At 40.4% G+C, this 25,081-nt stretch overlaps 1 pseudogene; it reads right to left on the reverse strand.

Moving 5' to 3' along the window:
• Positions 1-22,921: 22,921 nt before the first annotated feature.
• LOC126177547 (5S ribosomal RNA) lies at positions 22,922-23,038 on the reverse strand (annotated as a pseudogene).
• Positions 23,039-25,081: the final 2,043 nt, after the last annotated feature.

The raw sequence follows: 25,081 nt of genomic DNA on the forward strand, positions 1-25,081 counted from the left end.
CGTGTGTTTTGTTCATTTTCTTATACAAAAAGACACGGTTTTCTCTTTACTGTTTGTAAGGTTTTTTTCCATTGAATACGTCTAATAGTTTCCAACTATTATCAGCGTTCTAGCGCTGAGACGAACAGTCTCATGTCCAAAGCGAGTTATCATGAAATACTGGAAACAATCTTTTTAGGTACAAGACACATAATCCGTATTTCCATGCTCAGTAGCTGTTTTCGCAGATGTGGCTTACATAATTGGGGCAACGTGCGAGCCACTGCAGACGGTTCTTTATGTCAAAACATTCTGACAACAAGCCTCATTGCCCTCAGAATCCTTACCTGGTGGAGTGCGAACTCACCAGGTGTGTCCTGCTTGGAGAATTAATTAGGCTGGAGTAACTACATATTTCTTTCTTCTTTTTCTCACGCTTGTTGCAAAGTTCATGATGCGTGGAGAGGCAACATATGGATTCATCTTCAGAGACGCTAAAAGAGATTAATTACTTTAACTTAAGTTTGTCTACAAGCAGATGTCCACTAGCAACACAGTGTGACAGAGTAAAATAGAGGATTCTCATATATACGAGACAATATTTTTAACCTATATATGTCGTCGGTGTAGTGCGATGGCATATTCTACTTCCGACAATTAATGTTACACATAATGTAGTGTTGTCGTATTACATGACCTTTTTTTAAAGAAAAATTTATTTATTTAAAAACAGTTGACGCACTCTAAACAATGACCTTAGTTGAGCTACTTCTGTCGGTAATAGTAATGAATGAGAATATTGCATGTGTTATAATTGTGAACGAAGCTACTTTTAGGCATATTTATGCAAGTCTCTCCTCGACAAACGTGTGTTTCTCGAAGATGTACCACTTGAAATATTGTGGATGTACTAATGCAGACTTCTACTAAGGGGGAGATACGTGACTGAAATTCACCTGCGCACCGTGTACACCCGCAGCAATTTCCTACATTTACGTAATACGTCGTGCAACACATAGGTGCAACTGGTACTTAGGAAACTATATTTTCAAATACAAGTTAAATATACTACTACAACTGATAAAAACTGCGGTCATTCGTGTGAGAAAACTGCAGGAGACTTGAGTGAACTTCTGTTTAGGAGCTGTAGCATAAAAATATTTTCTGTAGCTATCACGCTGTGATATTACACGAGGGAACAAAATAAAGCGGCTTTTAAAATAAACGCGAATGCCATAGTGGACTTGAATTTACATAGTAGCAGACTGAAATCGGCAAATGATACTTAAATGATTATACTGAAATAGTTACAAAAAAATATAGTGGAAAATTATTGACGGTATTCTCTTGTGCCTTTCCTGGATTTAATTTAAGTAAATGGATCGAATTTTAAGTGTGCTACGACTTTCTTTCTACTGTTGCATTAAAAAGTTTATCGATTACTGAAATTGTAAAATATACATATTACGCAGTCAAATGAAAACGAGATATATGGAAAAAAGTAATCTGTGTATCATTTGAAAAGTAATCACTGTAGTTGTTAGTAAATTCATCCCATGATATGGCAAGACGATCAGTGGCTTCGTAGAACAATGGTGGCGGCTGGCTACGGAACCATACTGTACCCAGAAGTGCACCTCTTTGTCTGAGCTAAATGTCATTCTTCAGAGCTCCAAAAATATGGAAATCGCACGGGGAGAGATCGGGACTGTATGGAGGATGCTGGTGGACTTCCTACTGCAGCTTCTGCGGCGTAGTCGAAGGAACTTTTGTAACATGTGGGTGGACGCAGAAAGATGCCGTCCTTCAACATTCCAGGGCTTTGGATTTGATGGCACTCTTAAATATTTGCAGGGTGTCCATGAACCGCTGTCCCTTAATTTTGGAGCTTTGTCCCAGAAAATTAATGAACAGAGGGCCCATTCAGTCAAAGAAAAAAGTCATCTTGAGTTTTGCGTACTTGGCGTGACTATTGTTTCGGGCACTCTCAAAAATTTGGCTGCGAAGCCCATACACCCCGACCTCCCTACGTGTGATTTCCATAATTTAGGAATCCTGAAAAAGACGGTCGTGGCCACCGATCTGCATCGAACGAAGAGGTGCACACGTGAGTACAAATACGGTTCTGTAGGCAATCGGAAACATTTTTCCGTGGAAGCATCGACCACTTTGTCTCGCAGTAGGATAAATGTATTAACAGCTATGGCGATTACTTTTGAAATAATAAATATCTTACGTTTTTCATCTTCTGACTGACTCTCATTAACCACATAGGTTAACCACACACATTTTTCCCAAAACAGAACGCTTCAGCATGCAGACCGTGAATCATTCACAATTAGGAAAGAGCCCCAAAATATTATTTTATTCACTAATCTGCAAGGCTTTAGTAAAGTCATGGACGCAGCGTAACAGGAGTATAGAATGCTATTTATCATGACCCTTTTGATGAGTATAGCTATGAATGATGGGATCGTTATTTCTCAGTCTGGTGCAATGTACTACAAAATTGCTCCTAATTCGCATGCAACGACAACAGGATTCCTTGAGTCGAGTGCAAAACATATTTTTCTGAGTTTCAAGTACTGAAGCTAAAAGTTCTGCTTTATTTGGGAAATGGAGAGACGCTTTCATTTTAACCAAATTTTTATCTATAATTCAGGAAGCACAATGGTGCCCTTGTTGTTCGACTCTGTTGCCCAGTTCTTCTGTATGAATCAACCTTTACGTGATCCAAAAGGATGTAAAAAGCCTCTGTTTCGTACCATGCTACAGACAGCAATTTATGTATTTTCCCGTAATGATGTGGTGAAATATGTATTTATTGAATTTCAAAATTAGCTTGCGTCAGAATTTCGGACCTTTCGGGCCTCATTCCTAACAGTTCGTAGTTTTCGGTGGCGAAACAAAAAAAGAGCAAATAGTGTCTATACACCTGTAGGTACAAACGTTCCCGGTATATATTAATAACTTGCAAGTAAACGTCTGTGGTCCTCTGAGGGTTTCCGCAAACAAACATTTTTGTGCAGGAGTTATAAAATTAGTCGGAAATGCAGGAAGCCTTACAAAGAGGCATCTGCGAAATGAAGCTTAATAATTATTAAATAATCGGTCAGTATCTGCGAACAATTTTTCAGTCGTAGTAACATTGTTTGTACTCAGGTCCCGAAAATGGTTATCATAGACCTGAAATCAATTATCTATTAGGAATTACTGTGGAATAAAAATACAAAACCCTTCATAGTAACACTGAATATTTGCTGAGACTATCTCGTAACCCTTGCCAGCCGCGGTGGCCGTGCGGTTCTGGCGCTGCAGTCCGGAACCGCGGGACTGCTACGGTCGCAGGTTCGAATCCTGCCTCGGGCATGGGTGTGTGTGCTGTCCTTAGGTTAGTTAGGTTTAAGTAGTTCTAAGTTCTAGGGGACTGATGACCTCAGATGTTGAGTCCCATAGTGCTCAGAGCCATTATCTCGTAACCCATGAAAGAAAATACTGTATGATAATTTAACCATACCATCACACAATCGCTAGACTGCTTCTTCAAAGCTGTTCGTCAACATTGAACCCTAAGTAAGTTATTTCAGGTAAGGAGTAAATTCAAAGATATTGTATGCGATCGTCTTAAAAATTCTCAGCGGTCTAATTAGATGCGCTTGAAGATGGGAGCTACGCAAATAGACTTGGTTTGAGATAAAATTGACATATACGCCATGTTCACACCACAACACACCGTACGGAGAGTTGTCGATTAAAAATATAACTGCCGATAACGCGAACACCGCATTGAAAGGGTATTCTTCATTATCATGTTCAATTACATAAGAATTTAAAAAGTTGTTGTCGGTCTCATACAGTGCCATACAGAACACTTCGAATCTAAAAAATCTTGTGGGGTGAAAGCAGGATTACAGGGGAAGTGCTTCCGATACGGGGCGGGAGAAATTCCGTTCCGCAGCACAGGGCCGCGTTTAGCTGCACTCTGCGCCTGTAATGGAGACAAACCGCGCAGCATGCCGTGCCGTTCGCACTAAATTAGACGTATGGGCTCTGGGCGACGGCAGCCGGCTGCTTCTCGTGGGGAGGGAACGACTCTCAAGGGAGGCCGAAGCCGCGCTGCGCCTTTCCTACGTACAGACTATGGCCTGCATTAGGGCGCGCGCTAGCAAATCCTCCAGGAAAATATACGCGAAAGTACAGCTGTAAAGCGGGCGAAAACCTAGGACCAGAATCAAATAGTGCTCAAAAGAAAAATGATATGGAACATTTTTCTCCAACTTCTCTATGTTTCAAAGCAGGTGAGAGCCTATGTGTAATCGTGAAAAGTTTCAAAAAGCTAAACATTTTTACAAAGAAATTAAATACAGACGTTACGCAGTTAAGCACAACATTGACAAATCCCTATTTTAAATACTGCTAAACACTTAGAGCTGCTAGAAAAAAATGTAATTAAAGACTATAAAACTAAGCATATACATTATTGGTATTATAAAATACTTGACACTTAGGTACAGTGGGATTCAGGTGCACCTACCAATAGCTCTTATGCAGATTCTGTGCCTTCAAAAACCACACATGACAGTGTCACTTTCTCTCGAACTATTAATTCTACAGAAAAAAATGGGAGATTTTTGCTGGAAATTTCATGCAATTGAATTTTGTACTGGGATACATTTCCTTAGGGGACCCCGGTTTTAGTATTATTCAAGAAAAACGCGTTTGAAGGTCACTTCTGCAATTTTTCTTGAATAATTCTAAAAACAAGGCCTCTAGCGATTACTCATCACAGTTCAAAATTTTACTGTATTAAGATTCCTACAAAAATGTTTTGTTAATTTTTTGTTATTGGACTAATAGTTTGCATGTAGTTAGCGAGGGAAACCGGAAATATGCGACAGGTATTTTAAGGCGTTGTGAGCTGCGTAAATCCGATGATTAGGAGCATCTGAATCACCCAGTAGATACAACACCAGCCAACCAAGTTTCAAATAATTGTTGTACAACATTTTCAGTGTCATTTTAAGATGGGGCATGCAAAAGTGTATAGTTACGTATTTAACCTGTATATTCCTCTTAAGATGAACCTGAAAAGATTAGAAAATTAGTTTTTGTAAATAAAAAAAATCTTAAGCGATGATGCCATTATTGGTATTTACAAATTGCATAGAAATGTCTCCAGATGGAGTAAAAATACTTTGCTGTTGCATCGGGAACCGAGAGAACGTTGCTTATTCGCCTCAATAAAATGATTTTCAACCTCATTGCATGAGTTAGAAAATATGAATATCGCGTATCTGAACCTAATTATTGGTTCAACGTCTGCCATGTCTGTGAATACTTTTAGTCGGGAGGTCATTTAGTTAGAAACAGTTTTAATATGTGTAGGGCATAGTGCACTGGCTTTATAATAGTTATTTTTGGCAACTCTATCCAATCAGTCACTTTATTTCCTGCTGTCTTGTGAATCGAACAAATACTTATCTACCGCGATTTATATTATCTTAATGTCAACGTTCATGCACTCTGGATCTCAACAAGATATCTTGGTAGCCACGTCTATCTCAACAGCGTCATTCTTTCATTTGTTTACGTTGGCGTACATGTATTCTGCTACGTGATCTCAGATGCTGATCAGCAATTTCGCCGCTTGGTATAAAGTAATCACATTTTGGGTCACCTGTGGAAGGATGCAATAGTAATAGCTCATACCGCCGCCTGCAGTTCGAGAAGAAAGTTGCTGTAATTCTATATCTCCAAAACATTTTAATCATTGATTTGTGTGGGAAATATGCCGACTGTGTAATGGTTGCTACCCTTTTGAGTTCTGACACTAGTTATCAACAAAGAACGAGAACCTTATTCCAACAGTGAAGATTCGTGTCTTAACACATAATGTGTTAAACATAGCCGCAGTCATAATGCAGCGTCAGCTACCTAGGGAATTCTAAGTGCGTTTAAATATCCGTAGTTGCAGTTTCCAGTGGACTGTACAAAGACGGTCTGTTTGCATTGAAATTGCATTGAAATCTCATGTTCATGTAGTCCTAGTAACAACTAAACTGTAACTGAAATGCTGAAGGTTGAAAATCTCAAACCTTCCACGATAGACTCACGTTCTATACAGATTCGGATGGTGTGTGATGTACCGGGAGGGATTTTAAACGCCAACTTTATCGCACCATTGACTTACTACTACCGGTTACGACATATCAACTAACAACTACCGTTTGGTCTCTCTCCGAGTGGAACGCACATCTATCGCTGGCTGCAGGAAAGACCGAGAATGAGTAATGCACTTCCAATTGTATTCTACGTATTAAATACCATCAATTCGCAAGTCTGACAATAGAAAAGCGTTTGAGCTACTGTTACACGTTTCCCTGTTCTGTCTCTGAGTTCTGTTCGTAGTACGAAACTACATGGCCTAATAAATGGTTTTGAAAAATATATCAGTTAAAAAGTCACACTTGGCATATCGACGAAGTTGTTGTTATATCAATATCTCCCTCAGGACATAAAATATTAAAATTTTTGCTGCCGGTTCTGCGTAAAAATCCTATTGTCATTTAAATATCAATGAATATCTGTCTTACTATTACCATGGTACTTCGAATACACTTTCATCGTTTCTTAATACAGTCGCGAAGTGAACTTCTAAATTTTATCTTGGTGAACTACTATTTCAGTAAGTTTATTCCTGAATACAGAATAAAATTTTGCGGTATTATTTGTAACAGAGTTGGTGTTAAATTATCACGAACTCTTTTGCGATGGATTTGTTCGGTACCATGGAGAGGTACCGTACACTGTACTTGCGCTATTTTTTAATTTAGCTAGTTGAATGAGAGCGGAAACCTTATTTAGCTCGATGTATGAAGTCTTTCACTGGTCCAATGGTCTCTGCAGCAAATCAGGAACGTATGGTTGATAGAGCTGTAATTGCTTTTCGGCAATGTTGAAACAACTGGCAGTAGAGATATATTGTGCTACGTTCTGGTATGCCATCAGTTCCCGCCTTAATACTGTAGCAACAAGCGGTTAAGTGTAATGGGAGTCGATGCAACCTCTCTTTGTGTGTTCAGTAGGTTAGTTCAGAGTGATTAATATTTAGTATCTTTCTCGTAATTCTTTTCCGTGGCTTTGTTTGTCTCGTTTTCATCCATTGTTACGTTTTCTCGTTAGGCTCTTGTAGAAATAAGCTAATGCCGTTGAAAATATTGTTTTCGTCGTATTCAGTTTACTGTAGCTGCGAAAAATTGGAACGACTCTTCGACTATGCTACTCCAAAGATGTTTTGTAGGTAATCCATTGCATACGACGTGTTATTACGGAATTTATTTATTATAGGCTTTGATTGTAACTTCGTAAAGAAAATAAATAGAGAAGAATGTATGTCATTGAATATTCCTCTCTTTGGATGAAATTGCTTCAGTCTTTGAAAATAATTCACAAGTTATGTCAATTTATATAAAATAAATCGTCCAGAGACGTTCATTAATATACCTACGACATCTCTTGTAATAACATTTTAATTTTTCAGCTTATTTTCAGTCATCGTATATAGTAAAAAAAAAATCTTGTAAATCAACTTCGTTATATTCTGACCATTATTCACTTGCCAAATATAGAAAATGATTTTGGCCTTAGTCAAATGTAATACTTCCAGTGATGTGAACAGCGGGGCAGGTATAATTTTACAGTTTGTTTGATGGACATAGACTAACTGATTTATAATATCACACACATTTGATCGGTTTAGGATCATTCAATTATTATTTTTCTTCAACAAAGTACAAGAACTAAATATAAACGACGTAGAAGCGGTCATAGACATCTTCTCGTGTGTGCTGGTCGTTGGCTTGTAGGTTCACCACGATCGTCCCTTATCAGCCCCGTCACGAATAAAGTATATGAGCCTGCTCTATTCTCGTTTGGTTACATGCAACAAAAACAATACACCCTATTATAAAGTTCCATTTTCTACTCTGAATCACCTAATACACTCAAGGTACTCCTTCAAAATTACTGAATTTCACCGAAAGTCGCTCAGCTCCCTAGGAAAGTAGTCTAACCGAAACATTTAGCACATTGTAGACGTTGGCGTAAGTGAGCCGCGAATATCACTGATGGGATAATTAAACGACTAACCCTATTGTCATATTTATGGTTACATATTTTGCAATCTGCCTCTACTTGCACTCTGCGATGCTACTTTTCTGAAACCAGGAGGTAATCTACTTCTATTTCACGATAAGAAATGCTTGTGAAGCTGGAGCTATATAATTTAAACCCGAGGGTTTTACAAAGGTAGCAACATCATAAAAGGGAATCGTTGACCTTAAGAAAATAGATTATGTAATCATCTACGGTAACTTACATTTTGAAGACTTAACAATCGTGTCCTCTTCATTGATAATTCGTCATCATTAGCATTGCTGATAAAATATAATTTCAAAAACAGATACGTCAGGACGTAAATTCAACGAAGGCAGATTAAAATTTATCACCCCGTCAACGACTAATCATAACAGATGGAGCACGATGTCGAATAGCGTGAGGATAAGTAAGGAATCGGCTCTTTGCTTTTCTAAGAAACCGCCCCGGAGTTTGTATTTGCGCGCTAGGGACGCCACGATAATGGTAGTACGGGGATTTGAGCCGCCGTCGAGTGCCTGACCACTGCGCTACGTTCACACGTAAGAAAGTCATCTGTTTCCCTTATATTATCTTCCTGCAATTAAAATCATTAATTGCAATTTCTTATCGTGCATTATCTTCAAAGGTGTCAGAATACCTATTACGGGACATTAATAATGGGTGTATCCAACTTTTTCTTTTATGGCGGCTACTGAGGACACTTTAGATGAAGTGTCTAAATGTCTGTGAAGTAGTGGCAGCCCATTCTTCCTCAATATCCGAAACCAAAGATGGTAGTGATGTTGCACGATCGCGTCTGGAGTGAAGTCGACGTTGTAACTCATCGCAAAGAAGTTCCATTGCGTTCTGGTCGGGGTTCTGGGCAAATCAGTCCATTTTAGGAATGGGTCTGTCTGCAAACTCTTGCCTTACAGATTCTGCTTTAGGACAGGTTGAATAGTCACGCTAATGCAGTCATCTTCGAACTTTTATCCTTACTTGTGCAGTACACAATGCTTTAAAACGTTCGCATAGCCTACTGCATTTAGAGTGTTCTTTAGCGCAATTGGGAGACCACACCATAATCGCGAAAATAGCCGCCATATCGTAACAGCACCATCACCTCCTTACTTCACTGATGGCAGTACCCGTTATGGCAGGTTCTCCAGGCACTCCCTGGATCCAAACTCATCCATCAGTTACAGCGAGATACATTACTCCAAACCACAGTCCAGTCCTAAACAGTTGCATAATACTGGCTTCAGAAATGCGTGTCTTTCGAGTAGCTGCTCGATCATTGTACCACTTTTTTTAAATTCCTGTCTTTGTGCTACTTTTTACAACAACCTTCTGCAATGCTTGACGATCAGTGTGCTTAAGTACAAGAGGTCTATTTGGTCTTGATTTAGCTGAGTGTGTTCCTTCGCTTTTCAACTTCACACATGACTAATAGTCGACCTGGGCAACTTTAAAAAGTTTGACTTTCTCTGATGGAGTTGGTGCTCAGATGACATCCAGTCACTAGCCCTCGTTCGAAGACAATGAGCCCTCCTGATCAGCCATTCTACTGTTACTGCTCGTCTACCGACAAGAAGTTATACGCCTCCCTCCTTTTATACTGATCTCCTGAGGTGCCTAGTGATTAATTTCCCATTACATATTGATGTCCGAGTACTTGTAATCACATACCTTACCTTTTCTAATGACATTTTAAATGATGCTTCATAGACTTCTATCTGGAAATTGTTTCGTTTTTCTTGAAATGTCACAGTAACCAAGCTCTTTCTGAGTTACAGCTTTTTATTTTACCTCACTGTGCAATAGTTTTGGGACTGTTCAATAGTTTTTAATTTCAACAATTAATTATTTCCCTTAGTGCCTTCCACACATGCCATACAATTGAGAATATTAAGACATTTAGTAACACAATGATCGAATCACAATTCCACTTACTTATATTATGAAATTTCTGTGAGTGCGAAAATGCGTTTTGGAGTGTATTTATAAATCTCTTACACACGGAGACCACTCTTTACAATATCCTCTTATAAATCTGTAGGCAAATAATGTTGCATCGTAACGACACCAGGTGTACTTTCATACCCAAAGTAACTGACATAACCTTCCCCACCATCCTCCAACCCTTCCGTGTTACAATGTCCATTGCAGGTTCAAGTATGATGACAGTAATATTATTTGGCTATGAATATACATAAGAGAAGTTTTACACAATATTCATAGTCATAAAGAGACATTATTAATAACCTTCCTTGCCTCCTTGATTCATGCATTTCACATTTGCCATGGCTTATCTCGTGGATACATTAACCTATGAACTTGCAAAGATAATCACTTAAATACGCCTATGTTACATAGACAAACGTATCCAAAAAATTTCATTTCTCTACATTATTTTTTGGTGTTGCGCCTTTTTCTGTCAGTTTTTATACAGTTTGGTTATAATTAAATTTCCAGTTTCAAATTGCTGTAGAAGAAAAACCATTGCTCATAAAGAGGTCAAATTTGAATGGAATATATCCAACTAGGGGGAAGTGTTAAGGAATAAAAAAAAAATTTCTCACTAGATGGCGATGTAAGCTTAAATTGGGTGGCCTAAAAATTGGGGTGTGACAGTACGACGGCTATGGTGTGAGTTGCATTTTAATCCAATCACAGCGCCACTTTTTGCATTCGGCAGTTGTGGCACTGATGGTTACGTAAGCCCATCCTCCACGGGGAGGTCGTGCCATATGAGAGAAACCATGTTTTAACTGCCCTGAGGCCAAAAATATATATAAGGCAATAATGAAATCGGTTCTGAACTGTCATGAGACAGATGCAAGCCAAATTGAATTATTCCCCACCGTTTTATACTATACGGTGAAAACGAGAAAAAGCACGTCCGGCAAGAATCGAAGCTTTCCCGGGGGCACGTTCAGAATGCATTGCGCAATGCATGCCTTCAATGTAGCTACGTTCGTAATGGGAGTACTGAACACAGCATCTTTTAGATAAGCCAATAGCCAGAAGTCACTTGGATTAACATCGGGTGATCTTGATGATCTGTCTCAAGGGAAATGACGACTGATAATTCCAGCGGAACCTTTGATGAGCGAGCAAGTTTTCGGTTGCTCACGTTCTACAATTCCGTGTATTGATATATCCTCGTAAACTGGCTATGTACGTCCACAAAATGTTCCATGGCTATTAATTGTCCACTTCCAGGAGAGGCAGAAATTTTAGAGAGAACGTTTGTCTTACTGCCAGGTCAGCATGAAGCAACTCCTGAACATGGGTAATTTTGTATAGATAGCAATGCAAGATGTTTGGTAGAATTTTATGCACCATTCTCAAAGAAATGTCCAAAGTTCCGGCAATTCCCCATGTACTGCATGTTTCCACATCATCGCTTGACCCCTCGTGCAATGGCATGTCTACATCTTCTACTGAAGTCGGAGCAGTTGCTTTCCTCCCTCTTTCTTCACCACAGTGCACTTCAAAAGAACCTGCCTTATCGATTTTCGTAACCATTTTCTCGAGAACCTATGTAAACATCGGGCCAACGCCTCTTTTCATGCCCTTCACTGTCCGGAACTTCTGTAGACCTACTGATGCGCAGTCACCATTCACGTGAAAGAGCTTCACCTGCAGCGCTCAATCCTGTACAGAGACAGCCATTCCGAGCGTCTCAGACGCAAAACAGGGAACAACCGTGTACCCTGCATTCCTTTTTTTTTTTTTTTTTTGCATATTCTGCCTTTTACAGTGCCATATAGTGGTAAGATTTTCGTTAAGCGTTTTGTTCCAACTTCTTCGATATCATTCCGTTCAAATTCGACGACATTCGGAGCAGTTGTTCGTTTTTCACAGCGTTTTTGAAACTGGGGATTTAATTATAATCACTCCATACATGAGTATATCTCGCGGAATTATAATGTAGACAGTGCAGAGGAATCTGTGATTGAAATAATGTAAAGGGGATGCCTGACTTGATATCAGACGGCAGGTAACTACTGGTGTAGTTTTCACGCTCTAGAGAACTGTAGACGTACGTCAGTAACCATGTTCTTCTTTTTAATTCTGCAGTAACTACTTTAAAAAGTAATAAAGTACTTTAAAAAGTAGTAAAGTAGTACTATTTTAAGTAGTACTATTTAAAAAATAGTTCCTGCAGAATTAAAAAGAAGAATGTAGTTAATGGATGTCCATCAATAGACGTGCCGTGGTGATATATACATGTAAATTCATATTTTACAGCCGACTGTTCAGTGTTTGGCAAAGTGTGTTGTCCATATACCATGCATTAACTTTTCTTCCCGTTCTGTCTCCGAAAGGTGCACGCCAAACGTTACTGCTTCAGTCCATCTGAGCCCTGTACAGTTCGTCTAATCATTCTTTTGTTCATATTGTACTGTAACACATTTCTAGGTTTCACAAATTATTTCGACGACTATTGGTCTACATTTGCAAGTATCTGCCAGTTTAGGTTTATTTTAGCATTCCTTGGCGCTGTCCCGTGGGTCAAAGAGACCATTTCTGCTGTCCATCTGTGCACCCATTCAATATACCTTCTTATCCCCGTCTGGTATCGGTTCCAATGGTTGAGAAATGTTCAAGGATAATTCGTACAAGAGTTTTGCACGTAATCTCCTTTGAATGACGCTGGATAAATCATATGCATTTTCAGTGGTTCTTGTCATTTAAATAAAGCTATAGTAGACCCAAAAATTGTATTGTATGCTATTTTCCTATGAAATATTCAATATGCCCTGGATTTTGGTTATGAGGTGCCGCCCATTAAAATTATGATCGTATGCGGAAAATAAAATTAAAATTCGTAGATAAAAAGGAACAATCTTGTTCATTAACGTTTAGAAAGAAGTGCTTGCGGTCTACTTACAGTGTTTGCATTTTCCCAGTATCCTGCCAAAGAGGAGAGGCCAGGCGCCTGCTTAACTACGGCTAATGCAATGTAAGCTATTTCGGTATAAAATAATGAACAGTTAAGTGTTTCCATATGCTACGTCAGTGTCGTACGATGTTTCAGTAAGTATTAGCCGATGTATGTTGCAGTTCTAAGCACTTTACGTGCAGGGAAAGACCTCCACGGAAGGAGTGATTCACTCGCAGAAAATCATCTGCATTTTCAGTGGCTCTTGTCATTTAAATGAAACTAGTAGACCCAAAATTTGGATTGTATAATATCTTCCCCTCAAATATTCTGTGTGCCCGGGGTTTTGGTTACAAAATGCCCTTCATTAAAATTATGGGCGTATGCGAAAAATACCGTAAAATTAAAATAGATAGATCAAAAGTAATACTATCATTGACTTACGTTCAGAAAAAAGTGCCTGCTGTCGGCGATTTCGTGAAAGAGTCAAAACGCTGCAGTGCAGTGCATTTGCCGATTGACAATCAACTATTCCTGAAAGATTTTATTTGCGCAGAAAGCACTGTACACTCATCACTGTAATCGGCAAGTTACATCCAAATATTCAAACAGTTCGCAGTAGACTTCTGTGTGGCTACAAACGGTGTTTTTAATTATTGATTACATCACTGTTAGTGCACGTAATGCGATGACATGTTGCTTGATCTGTTATTACTTATGAGCATCATTTTGTACTCTCCTCTTCGTTTAAATTCTTTCACAACTTGAAGTGCTAGCGTCGTTAAGTTACAAAAACTTCCCTGCGTATGTACTCGTTGTCAATTTTGAGAACGCTTTTACCGCTGATCATTCGAGGAATCTCTTCTTGTTTCTTTATACAGGGTGGTCCATTGATAGTTACCAGGCCAAATATCTCACAAAATAATCGTCAAACGAAAAAACTGCAAGGAACGAAACTTGTCTAGCTTGAAGGGGGAAACCAGATGGCGCTAACATTGGCCGTCTATATGGCGCTGCCGTAGGTCAAACGGATATCAACTGCATTTCTTTAAATAGGAACGTCCATTTTATTACATATTCGTGTAGTAAGTAAAGAGATATGAATATTATAGTTGGACCACTTTTTTCGCTTTGTGATAGATGACGCTGTAATAGTCACAAATGTATAAGTACGTGGTATCACGTAACATTCCGCCAGTGCGGACGGTATTTGCTTCATGATACATAACGCGTGTTAAATGGACCGTTCACCAATTGCGGGAAAGGTCGATATTGTGTTGATATATGGCGATTGTGATCAAAATGCCCAACGGGCATGTGCTGTGTATGCTGCTCGGTATCCTGGACGACATCATCCAAGTGTCTGGACCGCTCGCAAGATAGTTGCGTTATTTATGGAAACGGGAAGTGATGAGCCAAATGTGAAACGTCACCCACGACCTGCAACAAATGATGATGCCCAAGTAGGTGTTTTAGCTGCTGTCGCGGCTAATCTGTACATCAGTAGCAGAAAAACTGCGCGAGAATCGGGAATCTCAAAAACGTCGGTGTTGAGAATGCTACATCAACATCTATTGCACCCGTATCATATTTCTAGGCACCAGGAATTGCATGGCGACGACTTTGAACGTCGTGTACAGTTCTGCCACTGGGCACAAGAGAAATTACCGGACGATGACAGACTTTTTGTACGCGTTCTATTTAGCGACGAAGCGTCATTCACGAACAGTGGTAACGTAAACCGGCATAATATGCACTACTGGGCAACGGAAAATCCACGATGGCTGCCACAAGTGGAACATCAGCGACCTTGGCGGGTTAATGTATGGTGCGGCATTGTGGGAGGGACGATAATTGGCCCCCATTTTATCGATGGCAACCTAAATGGTGAAATGTATGCTGATTTCCTACGTAATGTTCTACCGATGTTACTATAAGATATTTCATTGCATGACAAAATGGCGATGTACTTCCAACATGATGGACGTCCGGCACATAGCTCGCATGCGGTTGAAGCGGTATTGAATAGCATATTTCATGACAGGTGGATTGGTCGTCGAAGCACCATACCATGGCCCGCGCGTCACCGGCTCTGACGTCCACGGATTTCTTTCTGTGGGGAAAGTTGAAGGATATTTGCTATGGTGATCCACCGACAACGCCTGACAACATGCGTCAGGGCATTGTCAATGCATGTGCGAACATGACGGAAGGCGAACTACTCGCTGTTGAGAGGAATGCCGTTACAAGTATTACCAAATCCATTTAGGTCGACGGACATCATTTTGAGCATTTATTGCATTAATGTGGTATTTACAGGTAATCACACTATAACAGCATGCGTTCTCAGAAATAATTTCACAAAGGTACATTTATCACACTGGAACAAACGAAATAAAATGTTCAAACGTAGCTACTTTCCGTATTTTAATTTTAAAAACCTATCTGTTACCAACTGTTCGTCTAAAACCTAAAATTGGTAGCCAGCTATGAAAAAGCAAAAAAGTGGTCCAACTAAAACATTAATATTTCTTTACGTACTACACGAACATGTAGTAAGATAATGGGGGTTACTACTTCAAAAAAAAAAGAAAACGCAGTTGATATCCGTTTGACCTATGGCAGCGCCATCTTGCGGGCTAACCATAGCGCCATCTGGTTTCCCCCTTCAAGCTAGACAAGTTTCGTTCTTTGTAGTTTTTTCGTTTGACGCTTATTTCGTGAGATATTTGGCCCAGTCACGATCAATGGACCACCCTGTATAGTTTTTAAGACTGCGATCTCTTTCTGTAATATTCTTTACTTTTATATGCCTTATGTAGCTTCTTTTCTGTGTTTTGGGTAATGCAGCTTTTTGTTCGTTTTACAGTTAGCCAGAAGTTATAGAATTATGTTACATCTATATCTACTATAACAGAAACAAGAAAGTTAGTATTTTATTTGATAGTATAGTTTATAAAGTTATTGTACAGTTGAAGAAATTAGTGGACCCAGAAAATTTAAATACCTTAGTTTAATTGCTAAATGAAACCAAAGAAATATAGCGATCAATTGGGATGCTTGTGTCATCTGTTCGTCAATGAATCAAATACTGTACGTGTAAAAAACACAATTCTGAAAACTAGCTTTTCAGCCTGATCCGATCAGTCCATCATATTCTCTCTCCTCACACAATCGTTTCCCTGCCCCCTTCCCTCTCAGTGCCGCATGATGCTTGTCGCACAATAAGCGTTACCTTTTTCAGTGTCACATTCATCTCCGACAGTACCAACTTTTTTATTTTCCGTTATTGACCAGTCTCGTCTATTGTGTCATTTTAAAGCTATAATTGATGTGTTTGAGCATAAGCCAATAAGCTCTCCAGCCCACAAAACTTGGTGAGCAAAGATAAAATGAATGGTATGTACTCATCTGACGATTATTGATGTCTAAATAAGTGGGCATATAATTATCGGTAATAAGAATTGACGAATATATATATGCCACACAGTATTCGTGTGGTTTCCTCTTTTAAAGGAGTTGTAGCCAAGGCCAAATTGAAAATATGAAAGTAATTTAAGTATCTCCAACCTGTTCCATTTGGGTAGAGTAAAGATATCGATTAAAGGAAGATAATGTAGCGTCCCATTATGCTGTGAACACTAGACTCGACGTTGGTTCAGAAGTAGGAAATCAGCAGTGACAATTTCAAACGAATCATTACTGTACCTCCATTAAGCGAATTTCAGAAACTATTTAAGTAATGAAACTGAATAACAAGACGTAGAGTTTACCCTACCGGCCCATCATACAGAATGTACTTTAGTGCGTTAACCACTGCGCAACCTATTCGGTGTTTAGAAACTTGCACACCATATCCCTCTGTTGCGAACTGCTAACAAAATGCTTCTTCACTTCGTCGGCATTTCTGTATTTTCAAGAATATACTTTTACATCGTAAATATTCCATATTTAAGATGAAATGAGAAATCTTTCGATCAACTGAAAAGGTACTAATATACCTAGTTCTACATTTAGAGGCCAAATAAAAAACACCTGTAAGTTCAAGAGATTGATGGCGTTTATATCAGTGCATACTTGTTTCTTGTTGTGTTGATAATCATCATAAGGTAAGTAAGATATGTCAGTTCCATCCGTCAGTTTTTGTTTATATAGATTTAAAATATTTGTATTTTACTATAATGGATTTATAAATATGTATCTATAACGTGTGCAATAAAACACCAACAGAAATTTGTTCACAGGTGTTTATAAACAGCATGCGTATCCACAATAAATGGCCTTCTGATAAAATTTAGGTATCGTAATTGGCTTTAAGATGATCCGTGTATGGAACTATCAAATCTATAACCACCCGTGTGACGATGGAGAACGTGCGAAATATGGTACCACAGGGAATTTGAAGCATTATAGCTGGCTAATGACTTCGAAGCTGAAGTGTTTATTATGAGACAGGTTCGTGCGAGGTGCCACAGGCTATAATTACAAACATCGAAATCATATGTTCTAAACTGCGGAAGAAATATGAGAATAGAATTTCTGGGAATGAATGAGTGAAGCACTGCATTGAATTGCAATAAATCATGGACTACCGGAAAACGGAACGTAAGAGAATCGAATCATTTGACATGTATGCTATGGAGGAAAGTAGAGAGTTAGGTGGCCTGATAGGATAACAGAGGAAGTGCTCTGCACAGTGGTGAGGGGAGGAACACTGGGAAATCATTCACAAGAAGAAAGGACACGATGACAGGACGGATAATATGACATCAAGGAAAAGACTACCTTGGTACTAGAGGGAGCTGTAGACGCTACATACTATAGGAGAACGCACGGAACAGAATATATCAGACATACGATTGAGGACATGGGGTACGAGTCTTACTCTAAGATGAAGAGATTGGCACAGGAGGTGAGTGCATCAGACCAGTCAAAAAACTGATGACAGTGTTGCCACCAGTTTGAATTTGATTCAGTGACCTTGGATGCCAAAATGTTGCTGTGATTGGTGTGTGTGCGAACCACTTCGAGCGAGGTACAAAGCAAAGATCGCTGCTAATTGGTTTCAGCAAGTGCCCCTACAGCACCGATAAAAAACATATTCTATTTACGTGCTGCAAAGTATGGTGAGGCTTTTCTGCTATCAACAGGGATTCTTGGTATTGATTTAGTTATGTAAGAAGATAGCTAGAGGTTATAAAATGCTGTATCTAGACTTACGGACTGCTAGTCTGTAATGTATGCCAAGAAAAAAAAAAGGTGTTTAATTTAGAAAATGAATGGTGCCTGCAGAATTGGAAATATGACAGATTTGAGGCACAAATTATTGAGTAGGCTGCAATATACGTAATGATTGCGCTAAGAAATATATAGGGCAAACTGGTAGGTCATTTCTAGCAAGACTTCAGGAGCACATTAACTTAAATAACCCACGACATGCATTAACAGCGCACTTACGCAAATAGGGGCAGAGCATCACAAGCCCTTCAGAAAATCTAAAAATATTTCATAAAAAAGATAAAAAGCCGTATTTTGAATATATTAGAGGAAGTAGAAATTTTTAGATATAAAACGCAAGATTTACGTTGAGTAACCAGTTGGAATTAAAGCACCATAGCATTCTGTCTAATTTTGATTGTTTGGAGGATAAGATAAATTCCTCATTATTCTCGCTCGTAAATGTAGCAGTCGTAGTCATGATTATATGGATAGCGCCTGCCAGCTAGTCTCTCTTTGTCGTTCGTGTGAGCTGCTTTTATTTTTCCCTGAACCGAGCAGCTCTGCCATCAGACCGGTAATACACTGCCAACTGATATATTCCACATACTAATTCGTATAGTGCTGCGAGTAATCATTTTGGAAGTGACCATTTTTATCGCTAATCCGCCCCCCCCCTTTTTAAATGCTCTTAGCGTCCCTAACTATAAAATATTTTTCTGTTTAGATGCAGGCAGATTTTTAATGAATGGAGCACTTCTTCACTACCTCTCGCTAGCGATAGTACTGACGATATTCACAGAATACTAAATCTTGACTACGAACGATTGCTATGCCTATGATCTTCTAACATCGTGGGTATGTTTTAGACATTCCCTTATTAATTTTAATATCCACAATATAATTTTCTTTTTACCGTATTAAAGCTGACGATGCGGCTTTAGGTCGCGCAACCGGTTGCGTTTTAATAAACAACAATTTTACCAGCTGTTAGCGGAATTCTTCCTAACATCAAAACAGCAGTCCCTCACTCCCTGACCTAGGATTATTCACCTAGTCCTTATAATACTTTTTCATACACCCCTTTTTCTTACCTGTGGAGATAATTTTTCTTTTGATTTCTCCCTAGAATTTCACTCGCTTTTGGTAAGTGTGCTAATAATGCCTGCATTCGTCCATGATATGACATTCACATCACTTTAATCCAATGTCTGGATGCCCTTCCTTGGACACGAATATAAGCTCACTTAGGATCATGAAGTCGTCCGCACCGTTGGCTTGTAAGTTCTCTGCGTATTAGCAGTGCCTGCTGAAAACTAGTAATAACAGCGTCACCTACCTGTTTAGTTATCAGTATAATGGATTCCGTCCTGCTTTGGTTAACACCTTTTCCAGACACCAATGTATTCCGTATGACTAAGGCACCTGCTGCCCAAACCATTTTTTAATCTGTTCTGCTTCATGTTTATGCTTTATAAATATCTTATTTGCTACATAGTTTTGCATCACTGGTCAGAAACAGGCTTACGCTAGACTGTGCCACTGTATGTCATGTTCTGCTAGCCCCTAACACCTGCGGCGCGTGGAGCCGTTAATTGTTTAATGGTTTCCATGCGATCAGCTGCTGTGTTTAAATAACAGAAGCCACTTAGTCGGCGTTCGGTAATGGGTCTTATTTAACCTCATTACGCAGCTGGCGCTACAAAGGCTATCGCTACTGTTGCTCACGCAGCCGGCGGGTAATGAGAGTTAAACTGAATTACTGAGTTGTGCTGGAAAACTTGTTTAATAGATAATCCATCGATACAATTTACATAAAATTGCGGAAGTTTGACGAGCCATTGTCAAAAAGTAATATATTGGGTAACATTTTCCTGTGAGGTACATTTATCTTTCCGTGTAATTGCCTCATGAGTAGATTTATGCTAGTTTGCAGTTGATTACATCTATAGTGGGAATAAAAGTAAATCATAAAACACAATTTTTGTGATTAGACTTTACCGCTATGACGATATATGATGGACTTTACAAGTGAGTCGTTGCTATGAATGCAAGTGTTGATATGTTAGGTATTCAGCCGATTTATTGCCATCCAGTCCTACAGTGTGTTCTCGGAAATTCCAGCTACAAACTTGTAGAACTTGTAGAGTGGAGTGCGCGCATAATATTTTGAATAGGAACCCATATCTGCAAACGGTGCATACTACAGCCGTTTGAAGACATATTTAGTAGATAGATATGCAACTGTGTTGTCATGGTAGGGGTGGTTACGTCGGATCGACTGATGTCATTTGACGTCTATCCGTCCTCTCTGACTTGATCTGAGCCTCTTTCACGTATCTAAGAGGGTTAGAGCACACTTTTGAGTTCGCGTTTGTAGAATACACCGGCATGATCCTTCTGAATGACAAGCTCACGGCAATCGAAGAGCTGCTCGTTGCTTGTATCAGGATTGTTCTTCACAACATCCAACCCCATCGCAAATCCTTTTCGCCACGATTACGCAAATGGCTTCGAGACAGGGGTATCTTCACCGTCAGCAGTCATGACTGTGCTGTTCCAGGAGGACTCCGCACACCCGAATTGGAAGGGGCCGTACAGCATCCCGTCGATGAGAACTCTCAGCCAGTACTCGAGCAATTTCTTTGGCTATTAATGAGTGGAACTGTAAGACCAGTTACGTATTGCGTCACGACTAATCAAATATTTTTAAAAATGGTCACGCTACCAAAAAGTTTTCAAATGGTCGTAGCACGGAAACGACAGTTTTCCCGATATATATTCCGACTGAGAATATTATCTAGTCACTTCTCTCTAGAAGTCGTAGAAGTTTCTAACGGGGATTTCCGAACAATCTGTATATAGTGTTACATATTTCGGCAATGACTACTTGCTACATGTTGCGTCCTCGGTTGCAGCTTCATTTGTTTCAACATTTTCCTGTTCTTACAATTTCGTTTCTCCACTGCTCTTTCCAGTGGACTCATTTTCTATAAACAGGAATCAAGACGTTACCGTTCGAAGGCCGTACAGTCTATAATCGGTTGCCAGACAGACAAGATCGCCAACAGCATTGAGGCCATCATCTCACCGATGCACCAAGTTAAATATACACTCTTGGTAAAAGGCAGTGTCCCGTTGCGCGGAGAAGTCCGTAACTGTCCGCTGCACAGACTCGTCCGACAGGAATCGTTAACCTTTCAAGGCTTCTTTTAAGGGAGTCCAGGCGTGATAATCGCCCGGGGAGATACCAGGAGTTCAGGCGGACTATACGTAGTGTGCTCTGGCGTCTCCCTCTTCAGTCCACGTAATTAATGAGAGCATAACGGCGGTTTTCTACAGAAAGACTGCTCCATAAACGTTCCTCATTCTACGACGGATGTCTGTCATTGTTCATTCTTAAGCAGCCAAGTACAGAACAACAGCACGTTGGTCCTATCCGGATGCATTTGATAATAAAGTTTCTATAGTTCATGTTTCGCCAACGCCCTTGCAGCAGTGTTAACACCGGTTCCCGTCAGATTACCAAACTAAGGGTTATCGGGCTGGGCTAGTATTTGGATGGGTGACCACTCGGTCTGCCTAGAATTGTTGCCAAGCGGGGTGCATTCAGCCCCTGTGTGGCAAGCTGAGGAGCTACTTGCCGCGCGGAGTGGCCGCGTGGTTTGAGGCGCCATGCCGCGGATTGTGCGGCCCCTACCACCGGAGGTTCGGGTACTCCCTCGGGGATGTGTGTGTGTGTGTGTGTGTGTGTTGTTCTTAGCGTAAGTTAGTTTACGTTAGTGTAAGTAGTGGAATGGAAATGAGCGTTTGGCGTCATTCGCTGGGAGGCCTCTTGCGGGGCAGGTCCGGTCGTCGTGATGCAGGTCTTATTACATTTCACTCCTGCGCGCCGGATGGGGATGAAATGATGATGAAGACAACACAACACCCAGTCCCTGAGCGGAGGAAATCTCCGACCCAGTCAGGAATCGAACTCGGGCCCGTAGGACGGCAATCCGTCACGCTGACCACTCAGCTATCGGGGCGGACAGTTTTTAGTAGTGTGTAAGTCTAGGTGCCGATGACCTCAGTAGTTTGGTACCTTAGGAATTCACACACATTTGAACATTTTAGGAGCTACTTGACTGAGAAGTAGCGGCTCCTGTTTCATAAACTGACATATGACAGGGAGAGCGATGTGCTGACCACATACCCTTCCATATGCGCATCCAGAGATTCTTGTGACCTGAGGATGATACGGCGGCCCTCTCCGGGCAGAGTTTAGTTTAGTTTTATAGTTTTATGTTTCCGGATTTACCGAACACATGACTTAGTCAGGAATGCCAGACTAATCTCTTGCCTGCTTGTTGGTGCTTATAAACTTGAGTTGGAGTCTCTCTACGCTGCACATACGCTGCAGCAACATCTTGAAACTGAATTTTTTTGATTTCCGTTTGTAGATTACTTGGCATTCTGTCCCAGTTTCTAGAAAGGCGGTTCATGGCCAGCGTTATGCACTCCGTCGTCAGGCCACAAGTGGCCCACCGGGACCATCCGACCGCCGTGTTATCCTCAGTTGAGGATGCGGATAGGAGGGGCGTGTGGTCAGCACACCGCTCTCCCGGTCGTTACGATGGTTTTCTATGACCGGAGCCGCTACTATTCGGTCGAGTAGCTCCTCAATTGGTATCACGAGGCTGAGTGCACCCCGAAAAATGGCAACAGCGCATGGCGGCTAGATGGTCACCCATCCAAGTGCCGGCCACGCCCGACAGCGCTTAACTTCGGCGATCTGACGGGAACCGGTGTATCCACTGCGGCAAGGCCGTTGCCCCCAGCGTTATGAGTCCTATCATATTTTATTGTCTAGCTATACTGACACATTTCTCCCATATGACATTTCAGTTTCACGCAGTTTTGAGTATACATTCCACATGGTCTTCATACAAAACTGTTTGATTTTGTAACAAAATAATAGGTACGGTTATTATCAAAACACCTATAATTCTGTTATTCCTTCATCGAAAGTTTTGATCCTTAAATGTTTTTGAGATGATTGCGCAATGTGATTACGAGGCGCCACTGAGTTCCGTATGAATACTGTCCTATTTAATACTGCTGTATTTGAAACGTCAAATTTATCTAACATACATGTCACTCCCTGACTACTTCAACGGGAAATACATTGCTATGATGGGCGGTCAAAAAGTATGGGTTTCACGTCGTTTCTCCATTATATCTGCAACATAGCGCAACTTCGATGAGTGTATATACGCACCGACATGCGTCGAAACAGGACCAACGTTCTGTTGCTAATTTTTTCTTTTTTGGCTGGTGAAGGACAAACGTCGATAGACATCCATCTGAGAGTAAATAATGTGTATAGCGCAGCACGTCTATAGAAAACGACCGTTGTGGAATGGGGCGCCAAATTCCGTGCCTGTAGCGATTCGATACGAGGTGCCCAAATATCGCAGACGTCTTAAACGTAGAAGTTACGTCAAGTGGGGGACACACGAGCACCCGCCCTATATTCCTGAACTGTCCCCATTGCGATTATCACGCCTTCGGTTCCTTGAAGAAATACTTTGAAGCGTCGACAATTCCTGTCGAAGGAGGATGTGCAGCAGGCAGCTGCGGACTTCTTCACGCAGCAGGATACAGTATTTTACAAAGCGAGTACCATCAAACTGGTTCGTTGGTGGTATTATTGCCTTAGTGCTTACGACAATTTTGTTTCATTGCCTTATCGAATCTGGACTGTACGGCCATGGAACAGAAACGTTTTGATCGCCCATTATACCTCAGCAATTTAAAAACTACAATTTTCTTAAACTTGTACCTGTTAAAGATGTTGTGTGACATTTTTCTTCACGTAGTTTGACACAGTAATGTACTCATCAGTGAGCAACGAATTCCTTCAAAAGCCACTGCTTCTTCAGTAAAGTTTTATTGCGCTGTAAAGTACTGTGTCATAGTCATCCAATCGTATCGACGCAACGGGTATGCTGCAAACTTAACTTTCGAGATTATTTCAGACTAAAAAATCCACGGAACTGAGGTGATCTTGTAGGCAATAGCACAGGATTTTCGAGACCTATTATTTCATAGGTTGTATCTTGTTGGTGCATCACATATGGTCTTACAACAGCATCAAAACCCTCGGATTCGCAATCGTCCACCAAGGACATTCCCCTAACATAGTCTACGAGAGAAATTTTGGCCCAAATAGATGGAGGAAAGTGGGCATATCCTTGTACCTTATGCTTACTAAGACAATACTGACGCTGAAGTCAGTGACGGCTCGTAACCTCACGTTTGCAGTTATCTCGCAGAATGGTCGATTGCGGACGAACATTTACTGCAGTTTTCTTATTTGCATTATCGTGTATATTCATCTGTATCAGTTTTCAGTATCAAGATGCACCCGGCACATCATGGAATAAGAACATATAAAACAGACTGTAATTCTACAAACTTATCTGCATTTACTAAAGAATAAATAACAGGTGCCTCATGGTTCTTCCTACGCTTTCAAGCCACATTTCATAAAAAGCATATGGGTGTATGAGCACGTTGACGAACTGGTTCGCCATTTCACCATCAGCAGCACTCTTAATGGAAGATTCAGAAGAATCAGCACTTCATTCCGTGCCACTGCATCAGCTATGTTAACGAAACGTTCATCGGACTCCACGAAGATGCGTGTATATAAGTTTCTAATGGCGCGGTAGAGAAGATACAGTTTAGGATAGAAATAGCAACCTAGGGCGTCAGATATGTGCCACCACATGGTAGATTGGTGCGCTTCGATTTCTGGAAGTTTTACGACAGATTTCTATACTTTGTTTCCAGCCTCATTCACAACATAATAAT

The sequence above is a fragment of the Schistocerca cancellata genome, chromosome 3 (assembly GCF_023864275.1).
Source record: "Schistocerca cancellata isolate TAMUIC-IGC-003103 chromosome 3, iqSchCanc2.1, whole genome shotgun sequence".
NCBI lineage: Eukaryota > Metazoa > Arthropoda > Insecta > Orthoptera > Acrididae > Schistocerca > Schistocerca cancellata.